Source organism: Pogona vitticeps, chromosome 3, assembly GCF_051106095.1.
Source record: "Pogona vitticeps strain Pit_001003342236 chromosome 3, PviZW2.1, whole genome shotgun sequence".
NCBI lineage: Eukaryota > Metazoa > Chordata > Lepidosauria > Squamata > Agamidae > Pogona > Pogona vitticeps.
The window spans coordinates 181,845,670-181,862,646 of record NC_135785.1 but is presented as its reverse complement, the minus strand read 5'-3'; the positions used below and the strand labels follow the sequence as shown (position 1 = coordinate 181,862,646).

Genomic DNA, 16,977 nt, shown 5'->3' with positions numbered 1-16,977 from the left:
GAGATGAATGTTCTTCTGTCAGACATGGGAAGTCCATGCGCCAGTTCTTCCTGTGAATAATAAACAGCCCAAGGTTGGTCTTTCCGTCACCTTGATGTTTATTGTTGGGAGAGAGGCAGTGGGTGCACAAGCACAGAAGCCGTGGATCCCTCTCCTGTTCATTGGCTGGTGATGGAATACACTTTTCTTTTGATCCCAGGGCAAAAAAGATGCTTTATGCTGAGGTGCGTGGCTTTCTTTCTGCTGGCTGAGGGATAAAAATGCATATGTTGCTCTGTGTTTACATATGAAAACAGAGATGAGAAAAATTACTTTTTGAGGTCATAGCTCCCAGACGCCTACAGCCAATATGGCAGTGGACATCCTGACTGTGGAAGTCTTGGACCTACACTCCAAAATTAATGCTGCCTGCCCCTGTATGAAGAGCAACGCAACTGTTTGTGTGTGTCACACCTACCCATCACCTACTACAATTCTATTCCTTTTTAAAGGAGCTGGTATTGCTCAGTACATTGGAGCCAGGGACTGGGTGAGATGCTGATCAAGGGCCTGGGATTCTGTGCTCTAACACCTGGGCAGTCTTGGGTAAGTTGCATAGTTCTAGAGTGCCACCAGAAGGCGGAAATGATAAACCACTTCTGAATAAATTATACCGAGACAATCCTAAGAAGGAGGGTATCCATAAGTCAGAACTGACCTGACAGAACATATTATTTTTTTAAAAAGAGGGTACCTGTAAGTCAGAATATCATATCCTGATTGTGTGGTATAAATAACCATGCACTAATAAAATTAAACAGCATTCTGCTTTCTAAATACAGTATTCTTGGCCCCTTTGCAAAATTTAGGAAAGATTAGGCATTGAAATACCAAGCCCACATTGGTAAAGACTCACCAATTCTTCAGTAGTTTTCATGGCTAAACAGGAAGTATTTGTCAGTAGCAAATGTTTAAAAAGGGGAAGGGATCCTAACCTTGTCATTTACATGTCTTCCCTACCAATATTGTGTCATGGAAATAAGAATCTATCCCACAGCATTTCTCTTCACCAGGAGAGAAATAGTTTGTAGTTATTTCTTTGGTGTATACCGAAATGACAGGTTACCCACCTGTAATTGTAGTTCTTTGAGTGGACCTCTGTGATTCACACCCTGGGTGATCCACACCTGCACGGAGCCTCACTGGAAAGTTCTAGAGCTTCTGCGGTAGCCAAAAATACATTAGAATAAGGCCCGTCCCCCCTCGTGTCCTAAGTACCTTGGCGCCAAGGCTCCCCTTTCAGTTGTATCAACCGCTGCTACATTAAGCAGAATGGCATGACAGTGGGAAGGACGGGCGGGATGTGTGAATCACAGAGGTCCCTTGAAGAACTACAATTACAGGTGGGTAACCTGTTTTTCTTCTTCGTGGCCTCTGTGAATCACACCCTGGGTGACTAAAAAGCTGTCTTTTTAGTCTAAAAGGAGGCAAGGTGTCACAGCATGGTAGAGGCTAGAACAGCACATCCAAAGGCTGCATCAAATTTCTGCCAGAGATCAAGTTTATAATGCCGGATGAAAGTGGACAGCTGTGCCCAGGTGCCAGAGGCACAGGCTTCGATATAGAGGATTTCGGTATCGAGTGCCTCGATTTATCGGTTTTTGAAATTTTAGATGAAGTGGATGGAGCGTCGAAGTGGGATGGTGTGGTTGATGGACGTTGTTTTGAGGCTTCAGAAAGAGCCTTCTCCGTTGCTTCGGTTTGTGAGGTGGCCTTACAAGGAGGTTGGGTCATTTTTGGTTGGTTGAAGGGATTGTTTCCAAAGATGGAGTTTTAATCTGGATAAGCGAAAATGGAGGACTCCGCGCTTGAAGTTCTTACAATGCTGGCAGGAGGACATCTGGTGTGCCTCTTCCAAACTAAAAAACAAAACAAAACAAAACAAAAAAACACTTGGAGTGGCCGTTGGAGAGTGGTATTTTGTTATCACAGACCACGCAGTGTTTAAACAGGCCCAAAGGGGCCATGAATAGGAGACAATAATTTGAGGAGAAAAAATGATGATTATGTTTTTTGCTACCACAGAAGCTCTAGAGCTTTTCAATGAGGCTCCGCACATCACCCAGGCTATGAGTCACAGAGGCTATGAACAAGAACCAGGCTTTTCTATGGCATTTGCCTTTGGTAGCATGGTGAAGATACCGTCAACATTCTCATAGACCTACAAGGGGAGGCCTCAGTTTGGTTCTTCCCAGAGGCCTGCTTTTGTGAGCCAAAAAAAGAAGAGAAACTGACATTTTCATGTGAATTAATAGCCCTTCCAAGCTAGGGCAGTTTATTGACAAATTTTGGGCAATCGAAAAAGTGACCTTGAGCATGCGGTTTTATTTAAAAGATTTTTTTGGCTCTAAGCTGAATAAATTCCTGTGGATGCATTAAGTAGGGCAGCTGATGACGTCTCAGACTGGGAATTCCAGCTGCCAAAATAAATAAAGTCATATATTGTCCATATCTGCTTTTGGTCATTTTCTCAGGCACACATTTGTGCATGTATATGCTGCAAGCTACACACACACACACACACACACACACACAAACACACACACACACACACATGTACATTACACAAGTATTGTAACTGGCTGCTTAAAACAATTTTTGCAATGGACTCTCCTAAACTGCTGCCAATAATGTTTCTCTCTCTCTCTCTCTCTCTCTCTCTCTCTCTCTCTCTCTCTCTCTCTCTCTCTCTCTCTCTCTCTCTCTCACACACACACACACACACACACACACACACACACACACACACACACACACACACACACACACACACACACACACACACACACACACACATTGATTTCAGGAATATCCTAAATGTAGCTCTACTCAGTGTCTGTGGTCCATCAGCTTCAGCCTTACCAGATACTGAATAAAAACCAAGAGTTGTAACCACAGTTTGAAAATGTCCTTTCTTGGGGGTAGTGGGATGGATGGGGTTGAAACGGGACTACCATTCCCAGAATCATCCACCCAGAATGGACAACACTCTAATTTTTCTTTTTCTACATGTAGTTCTGATGGAGGAAACTGACGGGATTGGGATCTGTCATGAACAGAGAACGACAGTGCAGGCCCAGTCATTCCTAAGGCTGAATGCTCCACCTTTCCAAAGCAAACTTAAACACACAAGTTAGGGATGGCAAGTTATGGGCAAAATTTGTTTATAACATGTTACCTTTGGTTCGACTAGAACACTAGCCACCTGAACAGTCAAATCTTGTGCATTGAACATTTATTCAACACTTGAATCTGGTCAAATGTTCAAACACTTATGAAAAAATAGTAACCTAGTATTTAGTACTGGGATCTTTGGATCCCAGTAAAGAAAACAATCCTGTGTTGCCTGGCTGCTGGCAAAGCAAAACCAAACATCCCATATTATAACTGAATAGTTTATCAAAGGAGGTATAATAGCCAAAACTAGACTGTTTTCAGCTGTGTTCATATATGTAGATCATTGCCTATATATCTGACATCAAGCTCTGGGGAGGTACTAACTGTGTAATCCTGTGTGTGATCTACTGCTAAGTGAGCTCCACCAAATCCCATGAGATTTACTACCAGTTAATTATATAAAGGATTGCTGCCTAAATCTTTTTTTCCCCATATATTGATATGTTCTTGCTTGGAGTTTTGAAATTCTTCCACATAATTGTTATAAAAAGTCTTGTAGTATACCGGAGACTGACAAATTCATTGGGCAAAATCCTTCTTGTGCAAGTGAAAGATAAAGTTACACCTGCACAATTGTGCTGGACATTATGCATGGCAATAGAGAATTGTGCGGTTTGATTATGCAGCTGGCCATGTCATTCCAATCTTGACCATTGGGTACTTTGTGGATAGTACCTCTGCCTTGGTGCTACTGCAGCTATTGAAGATGTAACATTGAGAGAGCTGTGTGTAGCTAAGCAAGAGGGGATTTGCCTGGTATCTAATATGGACCATAAAGAAAGCTGACCGCTGAAGAATTGATGCTTTTGAATTGTGGTGCTGGAGGAGACTTTTGAGAGTCCCCTGGAGAGTCCCCAAGGAGAACAAACCAATCCATTCTAAAGGAAATCAAGCCTGAGTGCTCACTGGAAGGACAGATCCTGAAGCTGAGGCTCCAATACTTTGGCCATCTCATGAGAAGAGAGGACTCCCTGGAAAAGACCCTGATGTTAGGAAAGTGTGAGGGCAAGAGGAGAAGGGGACGACAGAGAATGAGATGGTTGGACAATGTCATTGAAGCTACCAACATGAATTTGGCCCAGCTCTGGGAGGCAGTGGAAGACAGGAGGGCCTGGCTTGCTCCGGTCCATGGGGTCACGAAGAGTTGGACACGACTAAACGACTAAACAAACAATATGGACAAACCACCAATGATAGCCATGCTTGTCTCTGACAAAAAGAAGTATATAAAATCCACACTTGGGTAACAGCCACAAAAGTGTTGAAGTTTTTGAATTTTGCAGAAATCGTCATCAGGCTGGGTGGCATGAAATTTGAGGAAAGGGGGCAATTTGTGGGGGCACGGAACCATTTATGTCCTAGCAAATGCATTTGCATCAAAGTACTATTGTGGAGAGGAGAGAAGCCAGAGGATGAAGCCACACCAGTGGGAGGAAAATGACTGAGGGAGGATTGACCATCCCCCCCCCCCAGACAGGCAGTAAAAAAGAGGCTAAGGTTCTCCTTCAAGCATTAATCTCCTCACTCTCTTTTTCTCTCATGGTCAGTGTCTCTTGCTGTCAAGCAAGTTAATTGCTTTGACTGAGTGGCCATGTTTTTGAAAACATTCCCCAAAGTTATATTCTGTTTGGATAAAGGTGGGAGCACTCTCCTACCACTGCTATAAAAGCAATGCTCTCCTATTTAGCGGGGGGGGGGGGCGCTGTTCATGGAAATTTAGTTTTGAAAGCAGAAGAGAGAAGATATGGTTGCCAACTTTCCCCCTCTATTTTACTGTCAATCGGGCATTGAATAAATATGCGAGGTAAGTGGAAACTGCACTCAACTGGTACAGACCAGCTGTTAAAATATTGTTACATGTCGCATAGTTTTGTTAAGTGTCTGTGTAAGAGAGAGAAAGAGAGATGAAGAGGAAGACTAAAGGGAAATTGTTGCCATAGCTAACTTTTCCTTTGTGACAACATACAATAAACTTGTAGACAAAGAATTTCCTTTCACACTTCCTTTCTGGTTCCACTTCTAAATGACACACGTAATTGGAATCTAAGGAAATGAGGGACTGTAATTTTTTCCAGTCATTTTTTTGATCTCTGAAACTTGACACAGTATTTCCTGTGCTGATTGGCTCTGAGAAGACACCTCTATTATGCAGCCCCATTGGTCTGAGTTAACAAGGAAACCAAGGAGAAGCAGAGTTTAGTTAAGGAAGATAAACCGGTAACATTTGGCTGTGGAAGAAAAAGTATGCTGAGCCACAGAGTTGTCCTTCTCATAAGCCAAGAAGGAAAACAGACACCACAATCAATATCTCTGTCATGTTTGCCTCATAATGAGGACTGATTCAACACAGAGTATGCCAGAGGGGCATAGCTCAGCGACAAAACACATACTGTGCAGGCAGAAGGTCCTAGGCTGAGTCCTGAAAAACTCAACAGAAATATCAGGAAGATGTTGCCAAACCAGGCCATACTCAGCTGAATGGACGGAGACACTTATACTAAGGTAGCTTATTTCAGTTGTTCACAAGCTGCTTACAGGATTTTATGCTAGGCTATGATGATTGGGTGTTCCCTTTCCAGATTTGGATTTGGAGCAAGTAAGAAATATACATGTAGTGGACAGAGTATAAGACTCAGATGCCCTGAGTTCAAATCTCATAAACCAGAGGGTTGTATATATTTTTTAAAGAATTGAATTTCCTGGATTTTTTTAATAGAAGTTAAAGTATAGACACTCTACAAACAAATTCCAAGAGAAACTTCCCCAGTGCTAGAGGATCCCAGAAGATGAGCACATTAGCTGTACTATGGTTGATGGGAGAAGACAGAAGCAAGAACTGGTATGTGGCTATAATTCTTTTGTGCCAAAATATTTTGCAGGGCTGTATTTGGACTTAATGAAATGGTGAAACAAAGTGTGAATTAGCGCATCATATACAATGGAAAAACATGCACACCCTTTAACCTCTCAGGTAAATTAATGTTGCTATGCTCACTGCACAGAATGCAGACTAGAAAGCTATGTTCCAATTTCCAGACTCTTTCCTTGGAGTATGCAACCTGGGGGGGTGGGGGACCATATCAGACCAAAACATCTTGTGTGGCTGTCTTCCAAAAGATTTCCCCATACCTTTTGAAATTGAGAAAAAGGGGGGGGGGGAGAGCTGGGAGTTACCAAAACTGCCATTGGAAACCAAAGTCAAAACCATCAATACTGTGTGAAGGAAAGACAGTGGCAAAAATCAACTCATTGAAATGTGGTGTTGGAGGAAAGCCTTACAGAAACCATAGGCAGCCAGAAAAGCAGAAAAGTAGATGCTCAATCAAGTCAAGACTGAGCTCTCACTACAGCAAAAATGAATAAACTGAGGCTGTTGTACCATGCACATTTAATGAAAATACAGAACTGAACAGAAAAGACAATATTGTTAGCAAAAGTGGGGAGAGGGGAGTAGGAAGAGGGGAAGACCTAACATGAGACAGATGGTCTCAATGAAAGAAGCCACGGCTGTTAATTTGCAAAATCTGAGCAGAACTTAATGGGTCACTTGTTTCTGCATGAGGTAGGGAGGGGTAAAACAGATTTATTTATTTTTTAAATCATAACTTGAAAACCCTTTGCCCAAATATCCCCAAATTTGTCACAGAGCAAGAACAGATAGTCTGCTGTACCTGTGCTAAATATGGTGCTGCACTGAAGTCTAGTTTCAAAATTTAAAAAATTTGCTTGGGCTTCCTCGATTTTTAGAATTGCCTTGTAGAATGTTTATTTGCTCTGCTGTACAATATAGCAAAGCAAAAACTAAGTGTGCTGCTCATATAATGCCCCATAATGCTTGGAACACTCTCTCTGTGGTTTACAATTTAATTATGCAGAGTACATATTGCATACACACACACAAACACACACACACACCAAGAGAGAGAGAGAGAGAGAGAGAGAGAGAGAGAGAGAGAGAGCAAGCTGGGTACAAATTTTACCAACCTCAGAAGGATGGAAGACTGAGTCAACCTTAAGCTGGCTACCTAAGCCAGTCAAAATTGAGTTAATGCTATGAGCAGAGCTCAAAACAGTACTGTATTTTAACTGCAGTTTAACCACTGCTCCATAAGATTTTATCGTGCAGTGATACTATCTCACATACCTTGAGAACTCTTTTGGAGTTGTGTAAGTGGAAAACCACTTGACAGCACCTGACAACAAAATATAAGGTCTGTTTACTAATATTGCAAGGGGGAGTGAGGAGAATGGCTAGATGAGGTGGCAAAATGAGTTATTAGGGCAGAAAGAGTGGATTGAAAGGAGTGTAGGGGAAATATTATGATATATGTATATCTACTTAGTATACCTGTATACAGTACTGGAAATCAAACCAGGGAGAGTAGAGGGGTTAACGAGGCTGGAGTCTCTGACTCCAAAGGAGGGACAGTTTAGTTTAAATTGAGGGGTTAGTTAGGGTTTTTTTTCTTTTTTTTCCTTTATATTTGGTCTGTTGCTTTTCTTTCTTTTTTTGTTTCTTCTGTGAAAATAATAATAATAAAAGAAAGACAAAAATGAATGCGATAATGAAACAGGGGAGAAGACAATAACAAGACAATGGTCAACATGAGACCACTATCATGTCCATACAAACCACAACAATGAAGTAGAAGACCCTAGATAAAGATAACCCAGGAAATACAGATAGAACAGATGATAAAGGAACAGCAAATTTGTATTATTTTATGTATGTGCAAGAAATCTGCATACTAGATGACCCGTCTGTTTTTTTTTAAAAAATCTGGCTTTGTTATCTGTTAACTCTTGAGATTTATTATCTCTCCTATGGTACACTCCAACAGGTAGCAAAAAAAATGACTCTGATTGTTCTACACTTATTATTACACTCTACTGCACTATAACTCCTCACAGAAAGGGAAGGTATGCGGGCAGTACTCATTCCACCTGAGCTAACAGCAAACATATCCTATAGGTCATGCCACATGGTTTTAACCCAACCAACAGCCTTCTAAGGGAAACTGAATCACTGAAAACAAGAGAGCAGCTGGGATTTGTTCTTTGCAAATACTAGGCATTTGCACTTAACTAAGGCGAGGTTGTGTAGCTTCATATGTAAAGCTTCTTGTCCTAAAGCAAATATAAACCTATTATACTCATAATGGCTTATCTTTACAAGAGATATAAGTTAAAGGTCACTGTTTGAACTCTAGTTTCATAAAGGCCGTAGATATTGGTTCTTGTGCTGTGTAAACAGGAGGTTCACAGAAGTTATTCTGATAATGGGAGGTTTGCTTTTCTAGCATCAAGGAGCATTTTGTCTGCATTATCATTACAGTACCTTGCCTGGCTATGACAACTGGCTGCTCTCACATATGTCTTTGTAATAATTATGTTCATAAAGATTTCTATGACTATCATTCTTCATACGCCAGCCGTTGTCTTAACAGCCTGATGACTTTTTTCATTTAAGAAATTCTGTCTTCATTTGAATCCCACCATGATCAATGTATCATCTGATTATAGTTCTTCATTTTACAAAACATCTGAAAACAGGAAACTATTGTTATTAATTGTTTGCAGATGGTGATAGGGGTGTGTAACGCAACTTGCATCCTGATTAAAGCCTGCAGATTTTAGTTGTGTGTCAAGATCAAAATCTGATGTTTATTTGATGTTCCTATTCTGGGCAGCACCATTAAGATTCTTGCTAAAGTTAATGCTTGAATTTCATCACCGTGATCATCTCTCTTTAACTGTTCTTGAGTTGTTCTTAATTACTATACTAATTCAGCAAATTACTAGTACAAGGTAGTTTTAATTATTTAGATTACTTTCTTTTTAATCTTACAGTTTTCATCTCCATTTATCATTGTTGCTCAAACCTGAATTTAATTTAGCAACAAATATGGCTTCACATTCCTTTCAGATGCTATTTGATGAGTCTCTTTTGTGAAGTTAAATGCCATAAGGTAGAACTTTATATCACAACCTGAAAGAACTGGGCATGTTTAGCCTTGCGAAATGAAGACAGAGGGATGATATAGTAACACTTTTCAAATACTTGAAAGGCTGTTATACAGAGAAGGGGTAGGATCTGTTCTTGATCATCCCAGAGTGCAGGATATGCAACAATGGGTTCAAGTTACAGGAAGCCAGATTTTGATTGAATATCAGGAAAAACATCCTAACTATTAGAGGGGTAAGACAGTGGAACCAATTACCTCGAAAAATGGTGAGTGCTCCAACTCTGGAGGCATTCAAGAGAAACTTAGACAACCACCGAGCAGATGTCCTTTCATTTATATTCCTGCACTGAGCAGGGAGTTGGACTTGATGGCCTTATAGGCCCCCTTCAACTTCACTATTCTATGATTGTATGATAACATCCGATATGAAAACTTATCATTGTTGCAAACCATCTCATATCTAGGGTTTGGTTTCTGGTTTATTAAATTTCCTCAGATGCCCTTCCCTTTAAAACACATACATGCATGCATGCACACAAAACTCAAGGCAACTAGAGTGGTCTTAACCGACCAGATAGGCGGGATATAAATAAAATAAAATAAAATAAAATAAAATAAATAGTAAAACTAACAACCGTTGCAACATGAAAAATTTAGTATTTGTATAATATAGGATAGATTGAATTAACAATGCAGCTCTATGACTTCTGCCCTCTACACTGCCCGAAAAGATGATTTCCTAGCTATCTGGAAAAGGTTGTGGGAGCACATGAGGGATAAAGAGGGGGGATCAGACTTGTCCTTCTTCCAGTTCTACTGAGAGAAGCAGTCCCATCCAAGCAAATATCCTTATGAATCCTGGCCAGTATATCAATACCTCCACTTCCTCAATAATAAAAAAAGCATAGGGATAATAATCCCTGCATATTTTGCATTAAGTATGGTTATGAATCTCAAGTCTCAGGAAGCCCTCAGAAGAAGGGCATGGCAAGCCCCTTCTGAGTACTCTATCACTTCTTTAAAAAAATCATTCATGGCATCTCCACTTCCAGGTGGAAAGCTTTTGCCTAATCTAATTCAGTCTTAACATAATTAAATTATGTCCCGATGAAATCACTGAGAAGCAAATGCAAATCATTTAGATTGACTCAAACTGAACTTGTTGTGTCAGGTATCTTAATTTTACTGTGCTGTTGATTATAACTGCCTGACTCCAACCTTTCTTTTACTAGAATAAAAATTATGGGCTTGTCTACTGACTTTTTTGGAGCAGCTATTGTGGGCCTCTGTTGGGCAGGGGTCCAGTATGCCATTTGGTGTGATCCTCGCATCCAAATGGCATACTAGACCTCAAGCAACCCTGTTTGGTTCAGCTCCTTCTGCTGGGAATTCCCCATATTGTGAAATTGTTTAAGAAGACAGATACTCCAGTATAATAGCAAATTAAAACACTTTCACTGTTTCATAGAGAAAAAGTGAGTTTCAAAAAAAAAACTGATTTAGGGCAGCATAGATGCACTTCATCACTTGTAATTATTTTTTTAAAAAAGAAAACTTCCTCCTAGAAGCATGAGGAGACATGAGAGGGCAGTCGGGTTGTATGTTTTCTTTTATTTTGGCTTCTCTTAAAGTTCAGGCCAAGAAGCTGCCTGCAGCCAAATCTACCACCAGCTGGGTTTCATTGGTCAGTTTGGCTACAGGCAGGTGCTCAGCTTCACCTTGCAGACAAATCTCATTGAAAGGTTTTTTAAAATCCCCCTCATTGTCCTGTTTTGTCTTTTCCCACTTTCATGAGGAACCTTTCTATTCTTTTTTCTAGTTCTTTATAAGCGAAGCACCATATCAGCGCTGCCCTAATACAAACTAATTTTTTAAAATTCTTTTGCCCCTTTTTGGAGCAGAGAAAATATTTCAATTTGCCAGTGTCTTGAGGTGTCTGTCTTCTTAAGCCACATTACAACATGGGACAGTCCCCAGTCCCAGCCATGGCAGCCTTTGGTTCATTTCCAGCAACTGTATATAGTGGAAAGGAACCAAAACAGAGCAATTCTACCTCCACCAAAAGAAGTGGAAGCCTCTGACAGGGGCCCGACAGGTGTGGGTGGGAATGCTCTTGGGGTGGGCTAGTTCACTCCAGCAATTACATAATGGAATGAACTAGCCCAGAAATAGCAAACCAGCCCATCCCTGCAACAGACTAAACCTTTCCACAGCCTAGCACAACGAAAAGTCAGTGAGATTTAATTCCAGCTCTAGAGATTGTGGAATTAAAGTCTGGAAGCCAGATTGTCCAGAAGTTACAGGATCTGATTTATCTCCTGCCTGATATGCCTTAACAAGCCTGCTCCAAGACAACATATTCTTCACGTTATATTGTTTCTGAAAAACTGTAGCCCATCTGCAGGTTTTTATAACCTTAAGCATTAGCAGGCTGCTCCTCAGATAGCCATTACTTTACAGATGGTGGTGTTTCTGACGGCAAAAAGATGCACATTCGAAGTCCCCAAATATCAGTATCAAAGCATCAAAAGCTCAAACAAGAACATTTCTTCCCTCATCCCCCCCCCCCAAGGCTGTGTTCTAACATTTTGTCAATTTTGTTTTGATTCTCCTGTCTCTCCCATATGCTAGACTCATACACTTTCTTTTAACTTGCCCCAAATTCTAATATGGTTAGCATTGTGAAAATTAGTAACAGGGACAAACTTACCAGCTTATTTCCACCACTATCCTCCACCTCCACTCTTTTTTTTAAAATGGAGAATAGAGCTCTATTATAAAACTACTGCTTAAGATTTCGGAGAGGCACAAACTTTGTTTTAGGTGTTGTTTCTGCACAAACATCGACAAAATTTCACAAATTTATTGGTATTTGGGGTGAAAAGAACTTGAAGGAAGCCATCCAGACCTTATGCTTTCAGTATTTAATCGAACAGGGAAAAGCTAAAAGTAATACATTTGTGTGTCTTTGCCTTCAAACATGAAACTCTGAAAAGCCTGGATTTGAACCCTTCACTTTCCATACTTGTGCTGAATTACGATTGCCACCCATGATCCTGTAGATGTACGAAGGAGCTCCGAGTTCTGGCATTTGTTCTGTCTCAAAGACTGATTTCTGCACTCATGTTATCTGAAGACTTCCTGACATCTAGGTGATGTTCAGATTATCTCACTTTATCTCTCCCCCCCACACACACTTCTATACCATCTTCTCCCTCCACAAAACCTTGGTTTATTTTATTTTCCTATTGATTTGTACCGAGGATGTAGAATTTAGTGTTCTGGCACTTCCCAGACATTTTACTACTGATGTACAATCAGAAGGAGAAAGCAACATTTATCAAAATGCACTGCTTCAGATAGTTACAAATAAATATATCCGATTCCAAAATTAACTACACAGTACTCTGCCTTGCAAAAGTATTTTGTGGACTTTTTGTTTGTATGTATGTTTGTTTTTAAACAAATCCAGGAGCCAGATCCAGCCATGCAAATATGCTTAATATCAGAGATAAGAAGGGAAGACATGTAGGAAAAGCTCAAGGCAGCAAGCAGGGGAACATACAAGCAAAGCTCTTTGAATACCCCTATCTGTTAGCTCATAAAACATCTTTCATAGTTTGGACAGGTGCCCCAGTACACCCCATGATCTCCCCAAGTGAAAAATACACACAGAGGAGACCAAATGCAGCCCTAGGTTCTATGGTCTGTTGTTGCAGTTGAATAGACCAGTCTAGTATCTAGAAGCTATACAGGCCTATAACACAAGGTCTGTGAGAAGGCAGTATCAGGTTGTGAGATGTTGATATAATAATCTGCCCCTGATCTTATTTTGGCAAAGATGATGTAGCTTCTCCATCTACTACTTCTAATTATGTAGTAGATCAGCACAGATGTTAGAACATTTGGCTTTGCACCACACCAGACGTTCTCTGTGTGAGACTTGGTGGATAAAACCCGAACAACTTCAGATAACAACATCATCCTATTTCTCTCTAGGAAAACCAACCCCAAGCCCAAGAATCCTTAATGTTCCAGAAGTATTCTTTAATTTTGCAGAAGAATATAATATTTTGCATATTTACAGTGAAACCCTAGGCATGTCTACTCCTGCTACAGTCAGTGGAGCTTATTCCAATATAGGATTGCAGATTGCCCCAAATAAAACTCTTTTTAAATTATATTTTTAACATCAGTTGACTTCCGGGGAACATCACATAAATTTAGAAGGAGTGAGCAGAGGTTCAAGAAACAATACTTTTAGAAACTCATAAATTAACTGCTGGATAGCTCAGTGATTTAGGTATCAGTTGGAAGTTTGAGTCCGCACTGTGCTTCCTTCACAGATGCTGGACTCATTGGTCCATAGGGTCCCTTCCAGCTTTGCAGTTCCAAGATTAAGATGATGATGATCACATGAAAGTGAGCCATTGGGAGGGCAACCAGCCTCAGGGCTTTGGGGATAATTCTTTGCATCCTTCTGTTCCAGTAAACACAAGCTTCTCTTTCCTATCTTATGAAAAATATTTCGACCAAATGAAAAAAATCTGTTGTTTAGCATACTTGTAGCAATATTTTAAACACTGGTCTGCATTTTTTTCCCAACAGACTATTAGAGAAAGGCAACATATATCAAACATAGTGCATTGTTCCAGATGCATTGCTTTGAAACTCCCAAGTCTTCTCATCTGTAAGAAAGACATATGATGCAGTCCTCTTGATTGAAATACAACTCTCTCTCTTTTTTTAACTCTGGGGCTTGAAATATGAGAAGCCTTTGCTATCTTCTGTTCTCTCTTTCAGTACTGTATACCATCGTAACAACCCAACTCAAAGTGCATATCTGTGCATTGTACAAACTTCAGTTCATTTTATGTAAGTTACCTGTCAGGATTTCACTCAAAGAATCCTGGAAGTTTTAGTTCAGTAATAGCCTCCTATTATAATGTAGGGTTTAAATCCTATGAGGAGTCCCCACGCGTCCCCTGCTGCAGAAGGACACCCCTCTTGTTGTAAAGTGAGAGGAAATGATACATTGCTGGGGGATGAGACTTGCTGACTCATTTCAGCCTTGAATGCATTGAACCTTAAATCTCATTATTCAGTGTATTTCAGACAACAAACTTTGCTGTTTGCAACTACAGCTCCCACATGCTGCTCTGGGCTGATGGAAACCATGGGGCAAAATAGTCAGTGGACCAGAACTTCCTATCTCCTGGTACAGGCCCAGTTCTTCTTCTTGTCTGCTGCCTAGAGTAAATAGTTTCAAAGTGTACTCGTTGCAATGATCATTTACTGCTCAATGGAGAAGAGCAATATTATATCTCACACACTATCTCTTTCAGTACCCAACGGAATTCCAGTCACAGGACTCAGCCAGCTCTTGCAATTGCTACCTGAGGTCACTGCCAAGTTGACAAGGGTGCAAAATCCTTGCAAGCTCTGATGACTGCTCAAAGGTAAGAGAATATGGGCCATTACCCGCTGAGATGGCACAGCATCTTCACTATCTTCACTGTCCCCTCCAATTGCTCCAAATGTGTGTTGTGCCAAGTGGTTAATTGAAGAAGAAGAAGAAGAAGAAGAAGAAGAAGAAGAAGAAGAAGAAGAAGAAGAAGAAGAAGAAGAAGAAGAAGAAGAAGAAGAAGAAGAAGAAGAAGAAGAAGAGGAAATTTCACACAATGTTATAAGCAGCTGCAGATTTCAGAAATAATATCATCAGAGCTACCAAAAATGGCAATATTAGGAACAGCGTACAAACTGCAATATTTGAAAGATAGGTATTAAGTCAATTTTTAAATAATTTTGATTGACTGTGTCTGGTGTTTAACGATGACGCCGACGCCGACGCCGACGCCGACGCCGACGCCAATAATAATAATAATAATAATAATAATAATAATAATAATAATAATAATAATAATAATAATAATAATAATAATAGAACTGCAGGGCTGGAAGGAACCCTATGTATAATTGAGTTAAACCCCTGTCAAGAAGGCACAGTGGAGAATCAAACTCCCAACCTCTGGCTCTGCAGCCAGATGCCTAAACCAGAGTTATCTACCATGCCTATTTGATCTATTAAAAATGACTGAAATCCTGTCAGCTTAACTATGTCCATGCTTGACTGAGGATGTTGTCAGTGGCAGGCAATTTTTGGAATTTAAATACTTCCTGCATCTCTCCAGCAGCTCCTTTGATTCCAGTATAATCCCTTGCATTGTGTGGAAACTATGAGAGCCATGGGATAAGACAAAGTCTTTAATTACCAAAAATTGCTGTCACAGTAATGTCACTCAAGTGGCAGCAATTTACAGTAATTAAAGACTTCCTCCTCCCATCCCAGGAGCCATGGAAGCTGTGGGAGGAGTAGGGTGGGTATGATTTCCAAAATCTTGCTCCTGCCTTATGTGGACAGTTAAACCACCAGAATTTCCACCATTTTGTTTTTGATTATACCTCAAACTCTTGATTTGCCCCTCTCTCATTGTCATTTTTTAATTTGCAATTGGTTTTCTGCTGTGTGTACAAAATGTTTAATCTCGGCGCTTTGATACTGATGGGTTAATTTTATGAGGCTTGGTTTCATATGCTGCAGACAGTAGCTGTTGTGCTAGCAGCTAGAGAAATGTCTCTCACATAAATAGTGTCTCCCTAGGTATAGCATCCTTCCATGCTTTTTCTCCCACAACAGAACCTTGCACCTGCCTCCCTGTTCACTTTGAGGAATACTCATATCCTCTTTAATAACAACCAGACATCTGATCCCCCAAGAATTTACTTCTGAACATCTTTATTTCTTTCCCTCGTTCAGTCTATTTCTGTTCCACTCATCTTCTCCTTAATAGTAATGTTTCATTAAGATTTTCCCTCATGCTGATCACATCAGAGATTACCTTCAGATGTTCCATGTTGGATCCAACTCAATCATTCCTAGAATGGACACAGTGAAACCAACAGTTATGGCCAAATTAAGCCCCATTGAAGTATGTATGCTTGCATATGTAAGTACTTCATCTTCATATCCTGTAAGTATGACTAAGTCTGCACCCAACCACATATGATCCCTGGAAATGATCCAAAGTCAAGGTTTGTGGCTTTAAATTTGCCTTCCACTTTCAATTTCCCAATATTGTTAAGTGGCTTATGAAGACAGCTTAACCACTTTATAGTATTGGGAAATTAAACACTTCCCCTGCTCTTCCAAGGAGGGACAATGGAAGAGAACATCTTTTTTTAAAACTCTGTTATGACAGCACTGATGTGCTATACCACTTAGAACATTTTTAAAAGTGAAAATTTCAATCCAGAGGGAGGTGGAAAGAAAAGAGGCAAGATCGTGGTGGTGGTGGTGGTTGTCTTCAATAGGGAAGTGACCAAATAGGGTTGCTTGAAGATGCAAGGATCACACCAAATGGCATACTAGACCTCTACCTGACCTTAAATGACCCTATTTAGCCCGGTCCAGTCTGCTCCATTTGAGCCCATGTAGACATAAAAATCCTTTTGATGTTATTCATGTAGATATTGTTATGATTTTTTTTACCTTGCTGCCAAATTGGCTTCACTGATTGTCATGCCATCGTCCCAGGTAAAAAACCTATGACAATGTCTTTGAATTGACCAGTCCAGAAGTTCAGAGACAAATTTGTCCCAGTCTCGAAGCATCCGTTGCCCTTAGACCAGGGGTGGTTATCATATGGCCTGTGGCCCATGTATGAACCCCAGCAATCTCCAGAAATATTATTATTTTAAAAAGTTTCCCTAGCTTTACAGCAAGTAGTAAATGTTT

The 16,977-nt window shown here is 40.3% G+C and overlaps 1 long non-coding RNA gene across 1 annotated transcript; it reads left to right on the top strand.

The window, feature by feature from the left end:
* The first annotated feature begins 4,910 nt into the window (after nt 1–4,910).
* LOC144588163 (uncharacterized) lies at nt 4,911–16,768 on the top strand. The gene is made up of 3 exons (XR_013543536.1): nt 4,911–5,020; nt 5,933–6,055; nt 14,528–16,768. It is a non-coding gene; the product is annotated as an uncharacterized LOC144588163 (long non-coding RNA).
* The last annotated feature ends 209 nt before the right edge of the window (nt 16,769–16,977 follow it).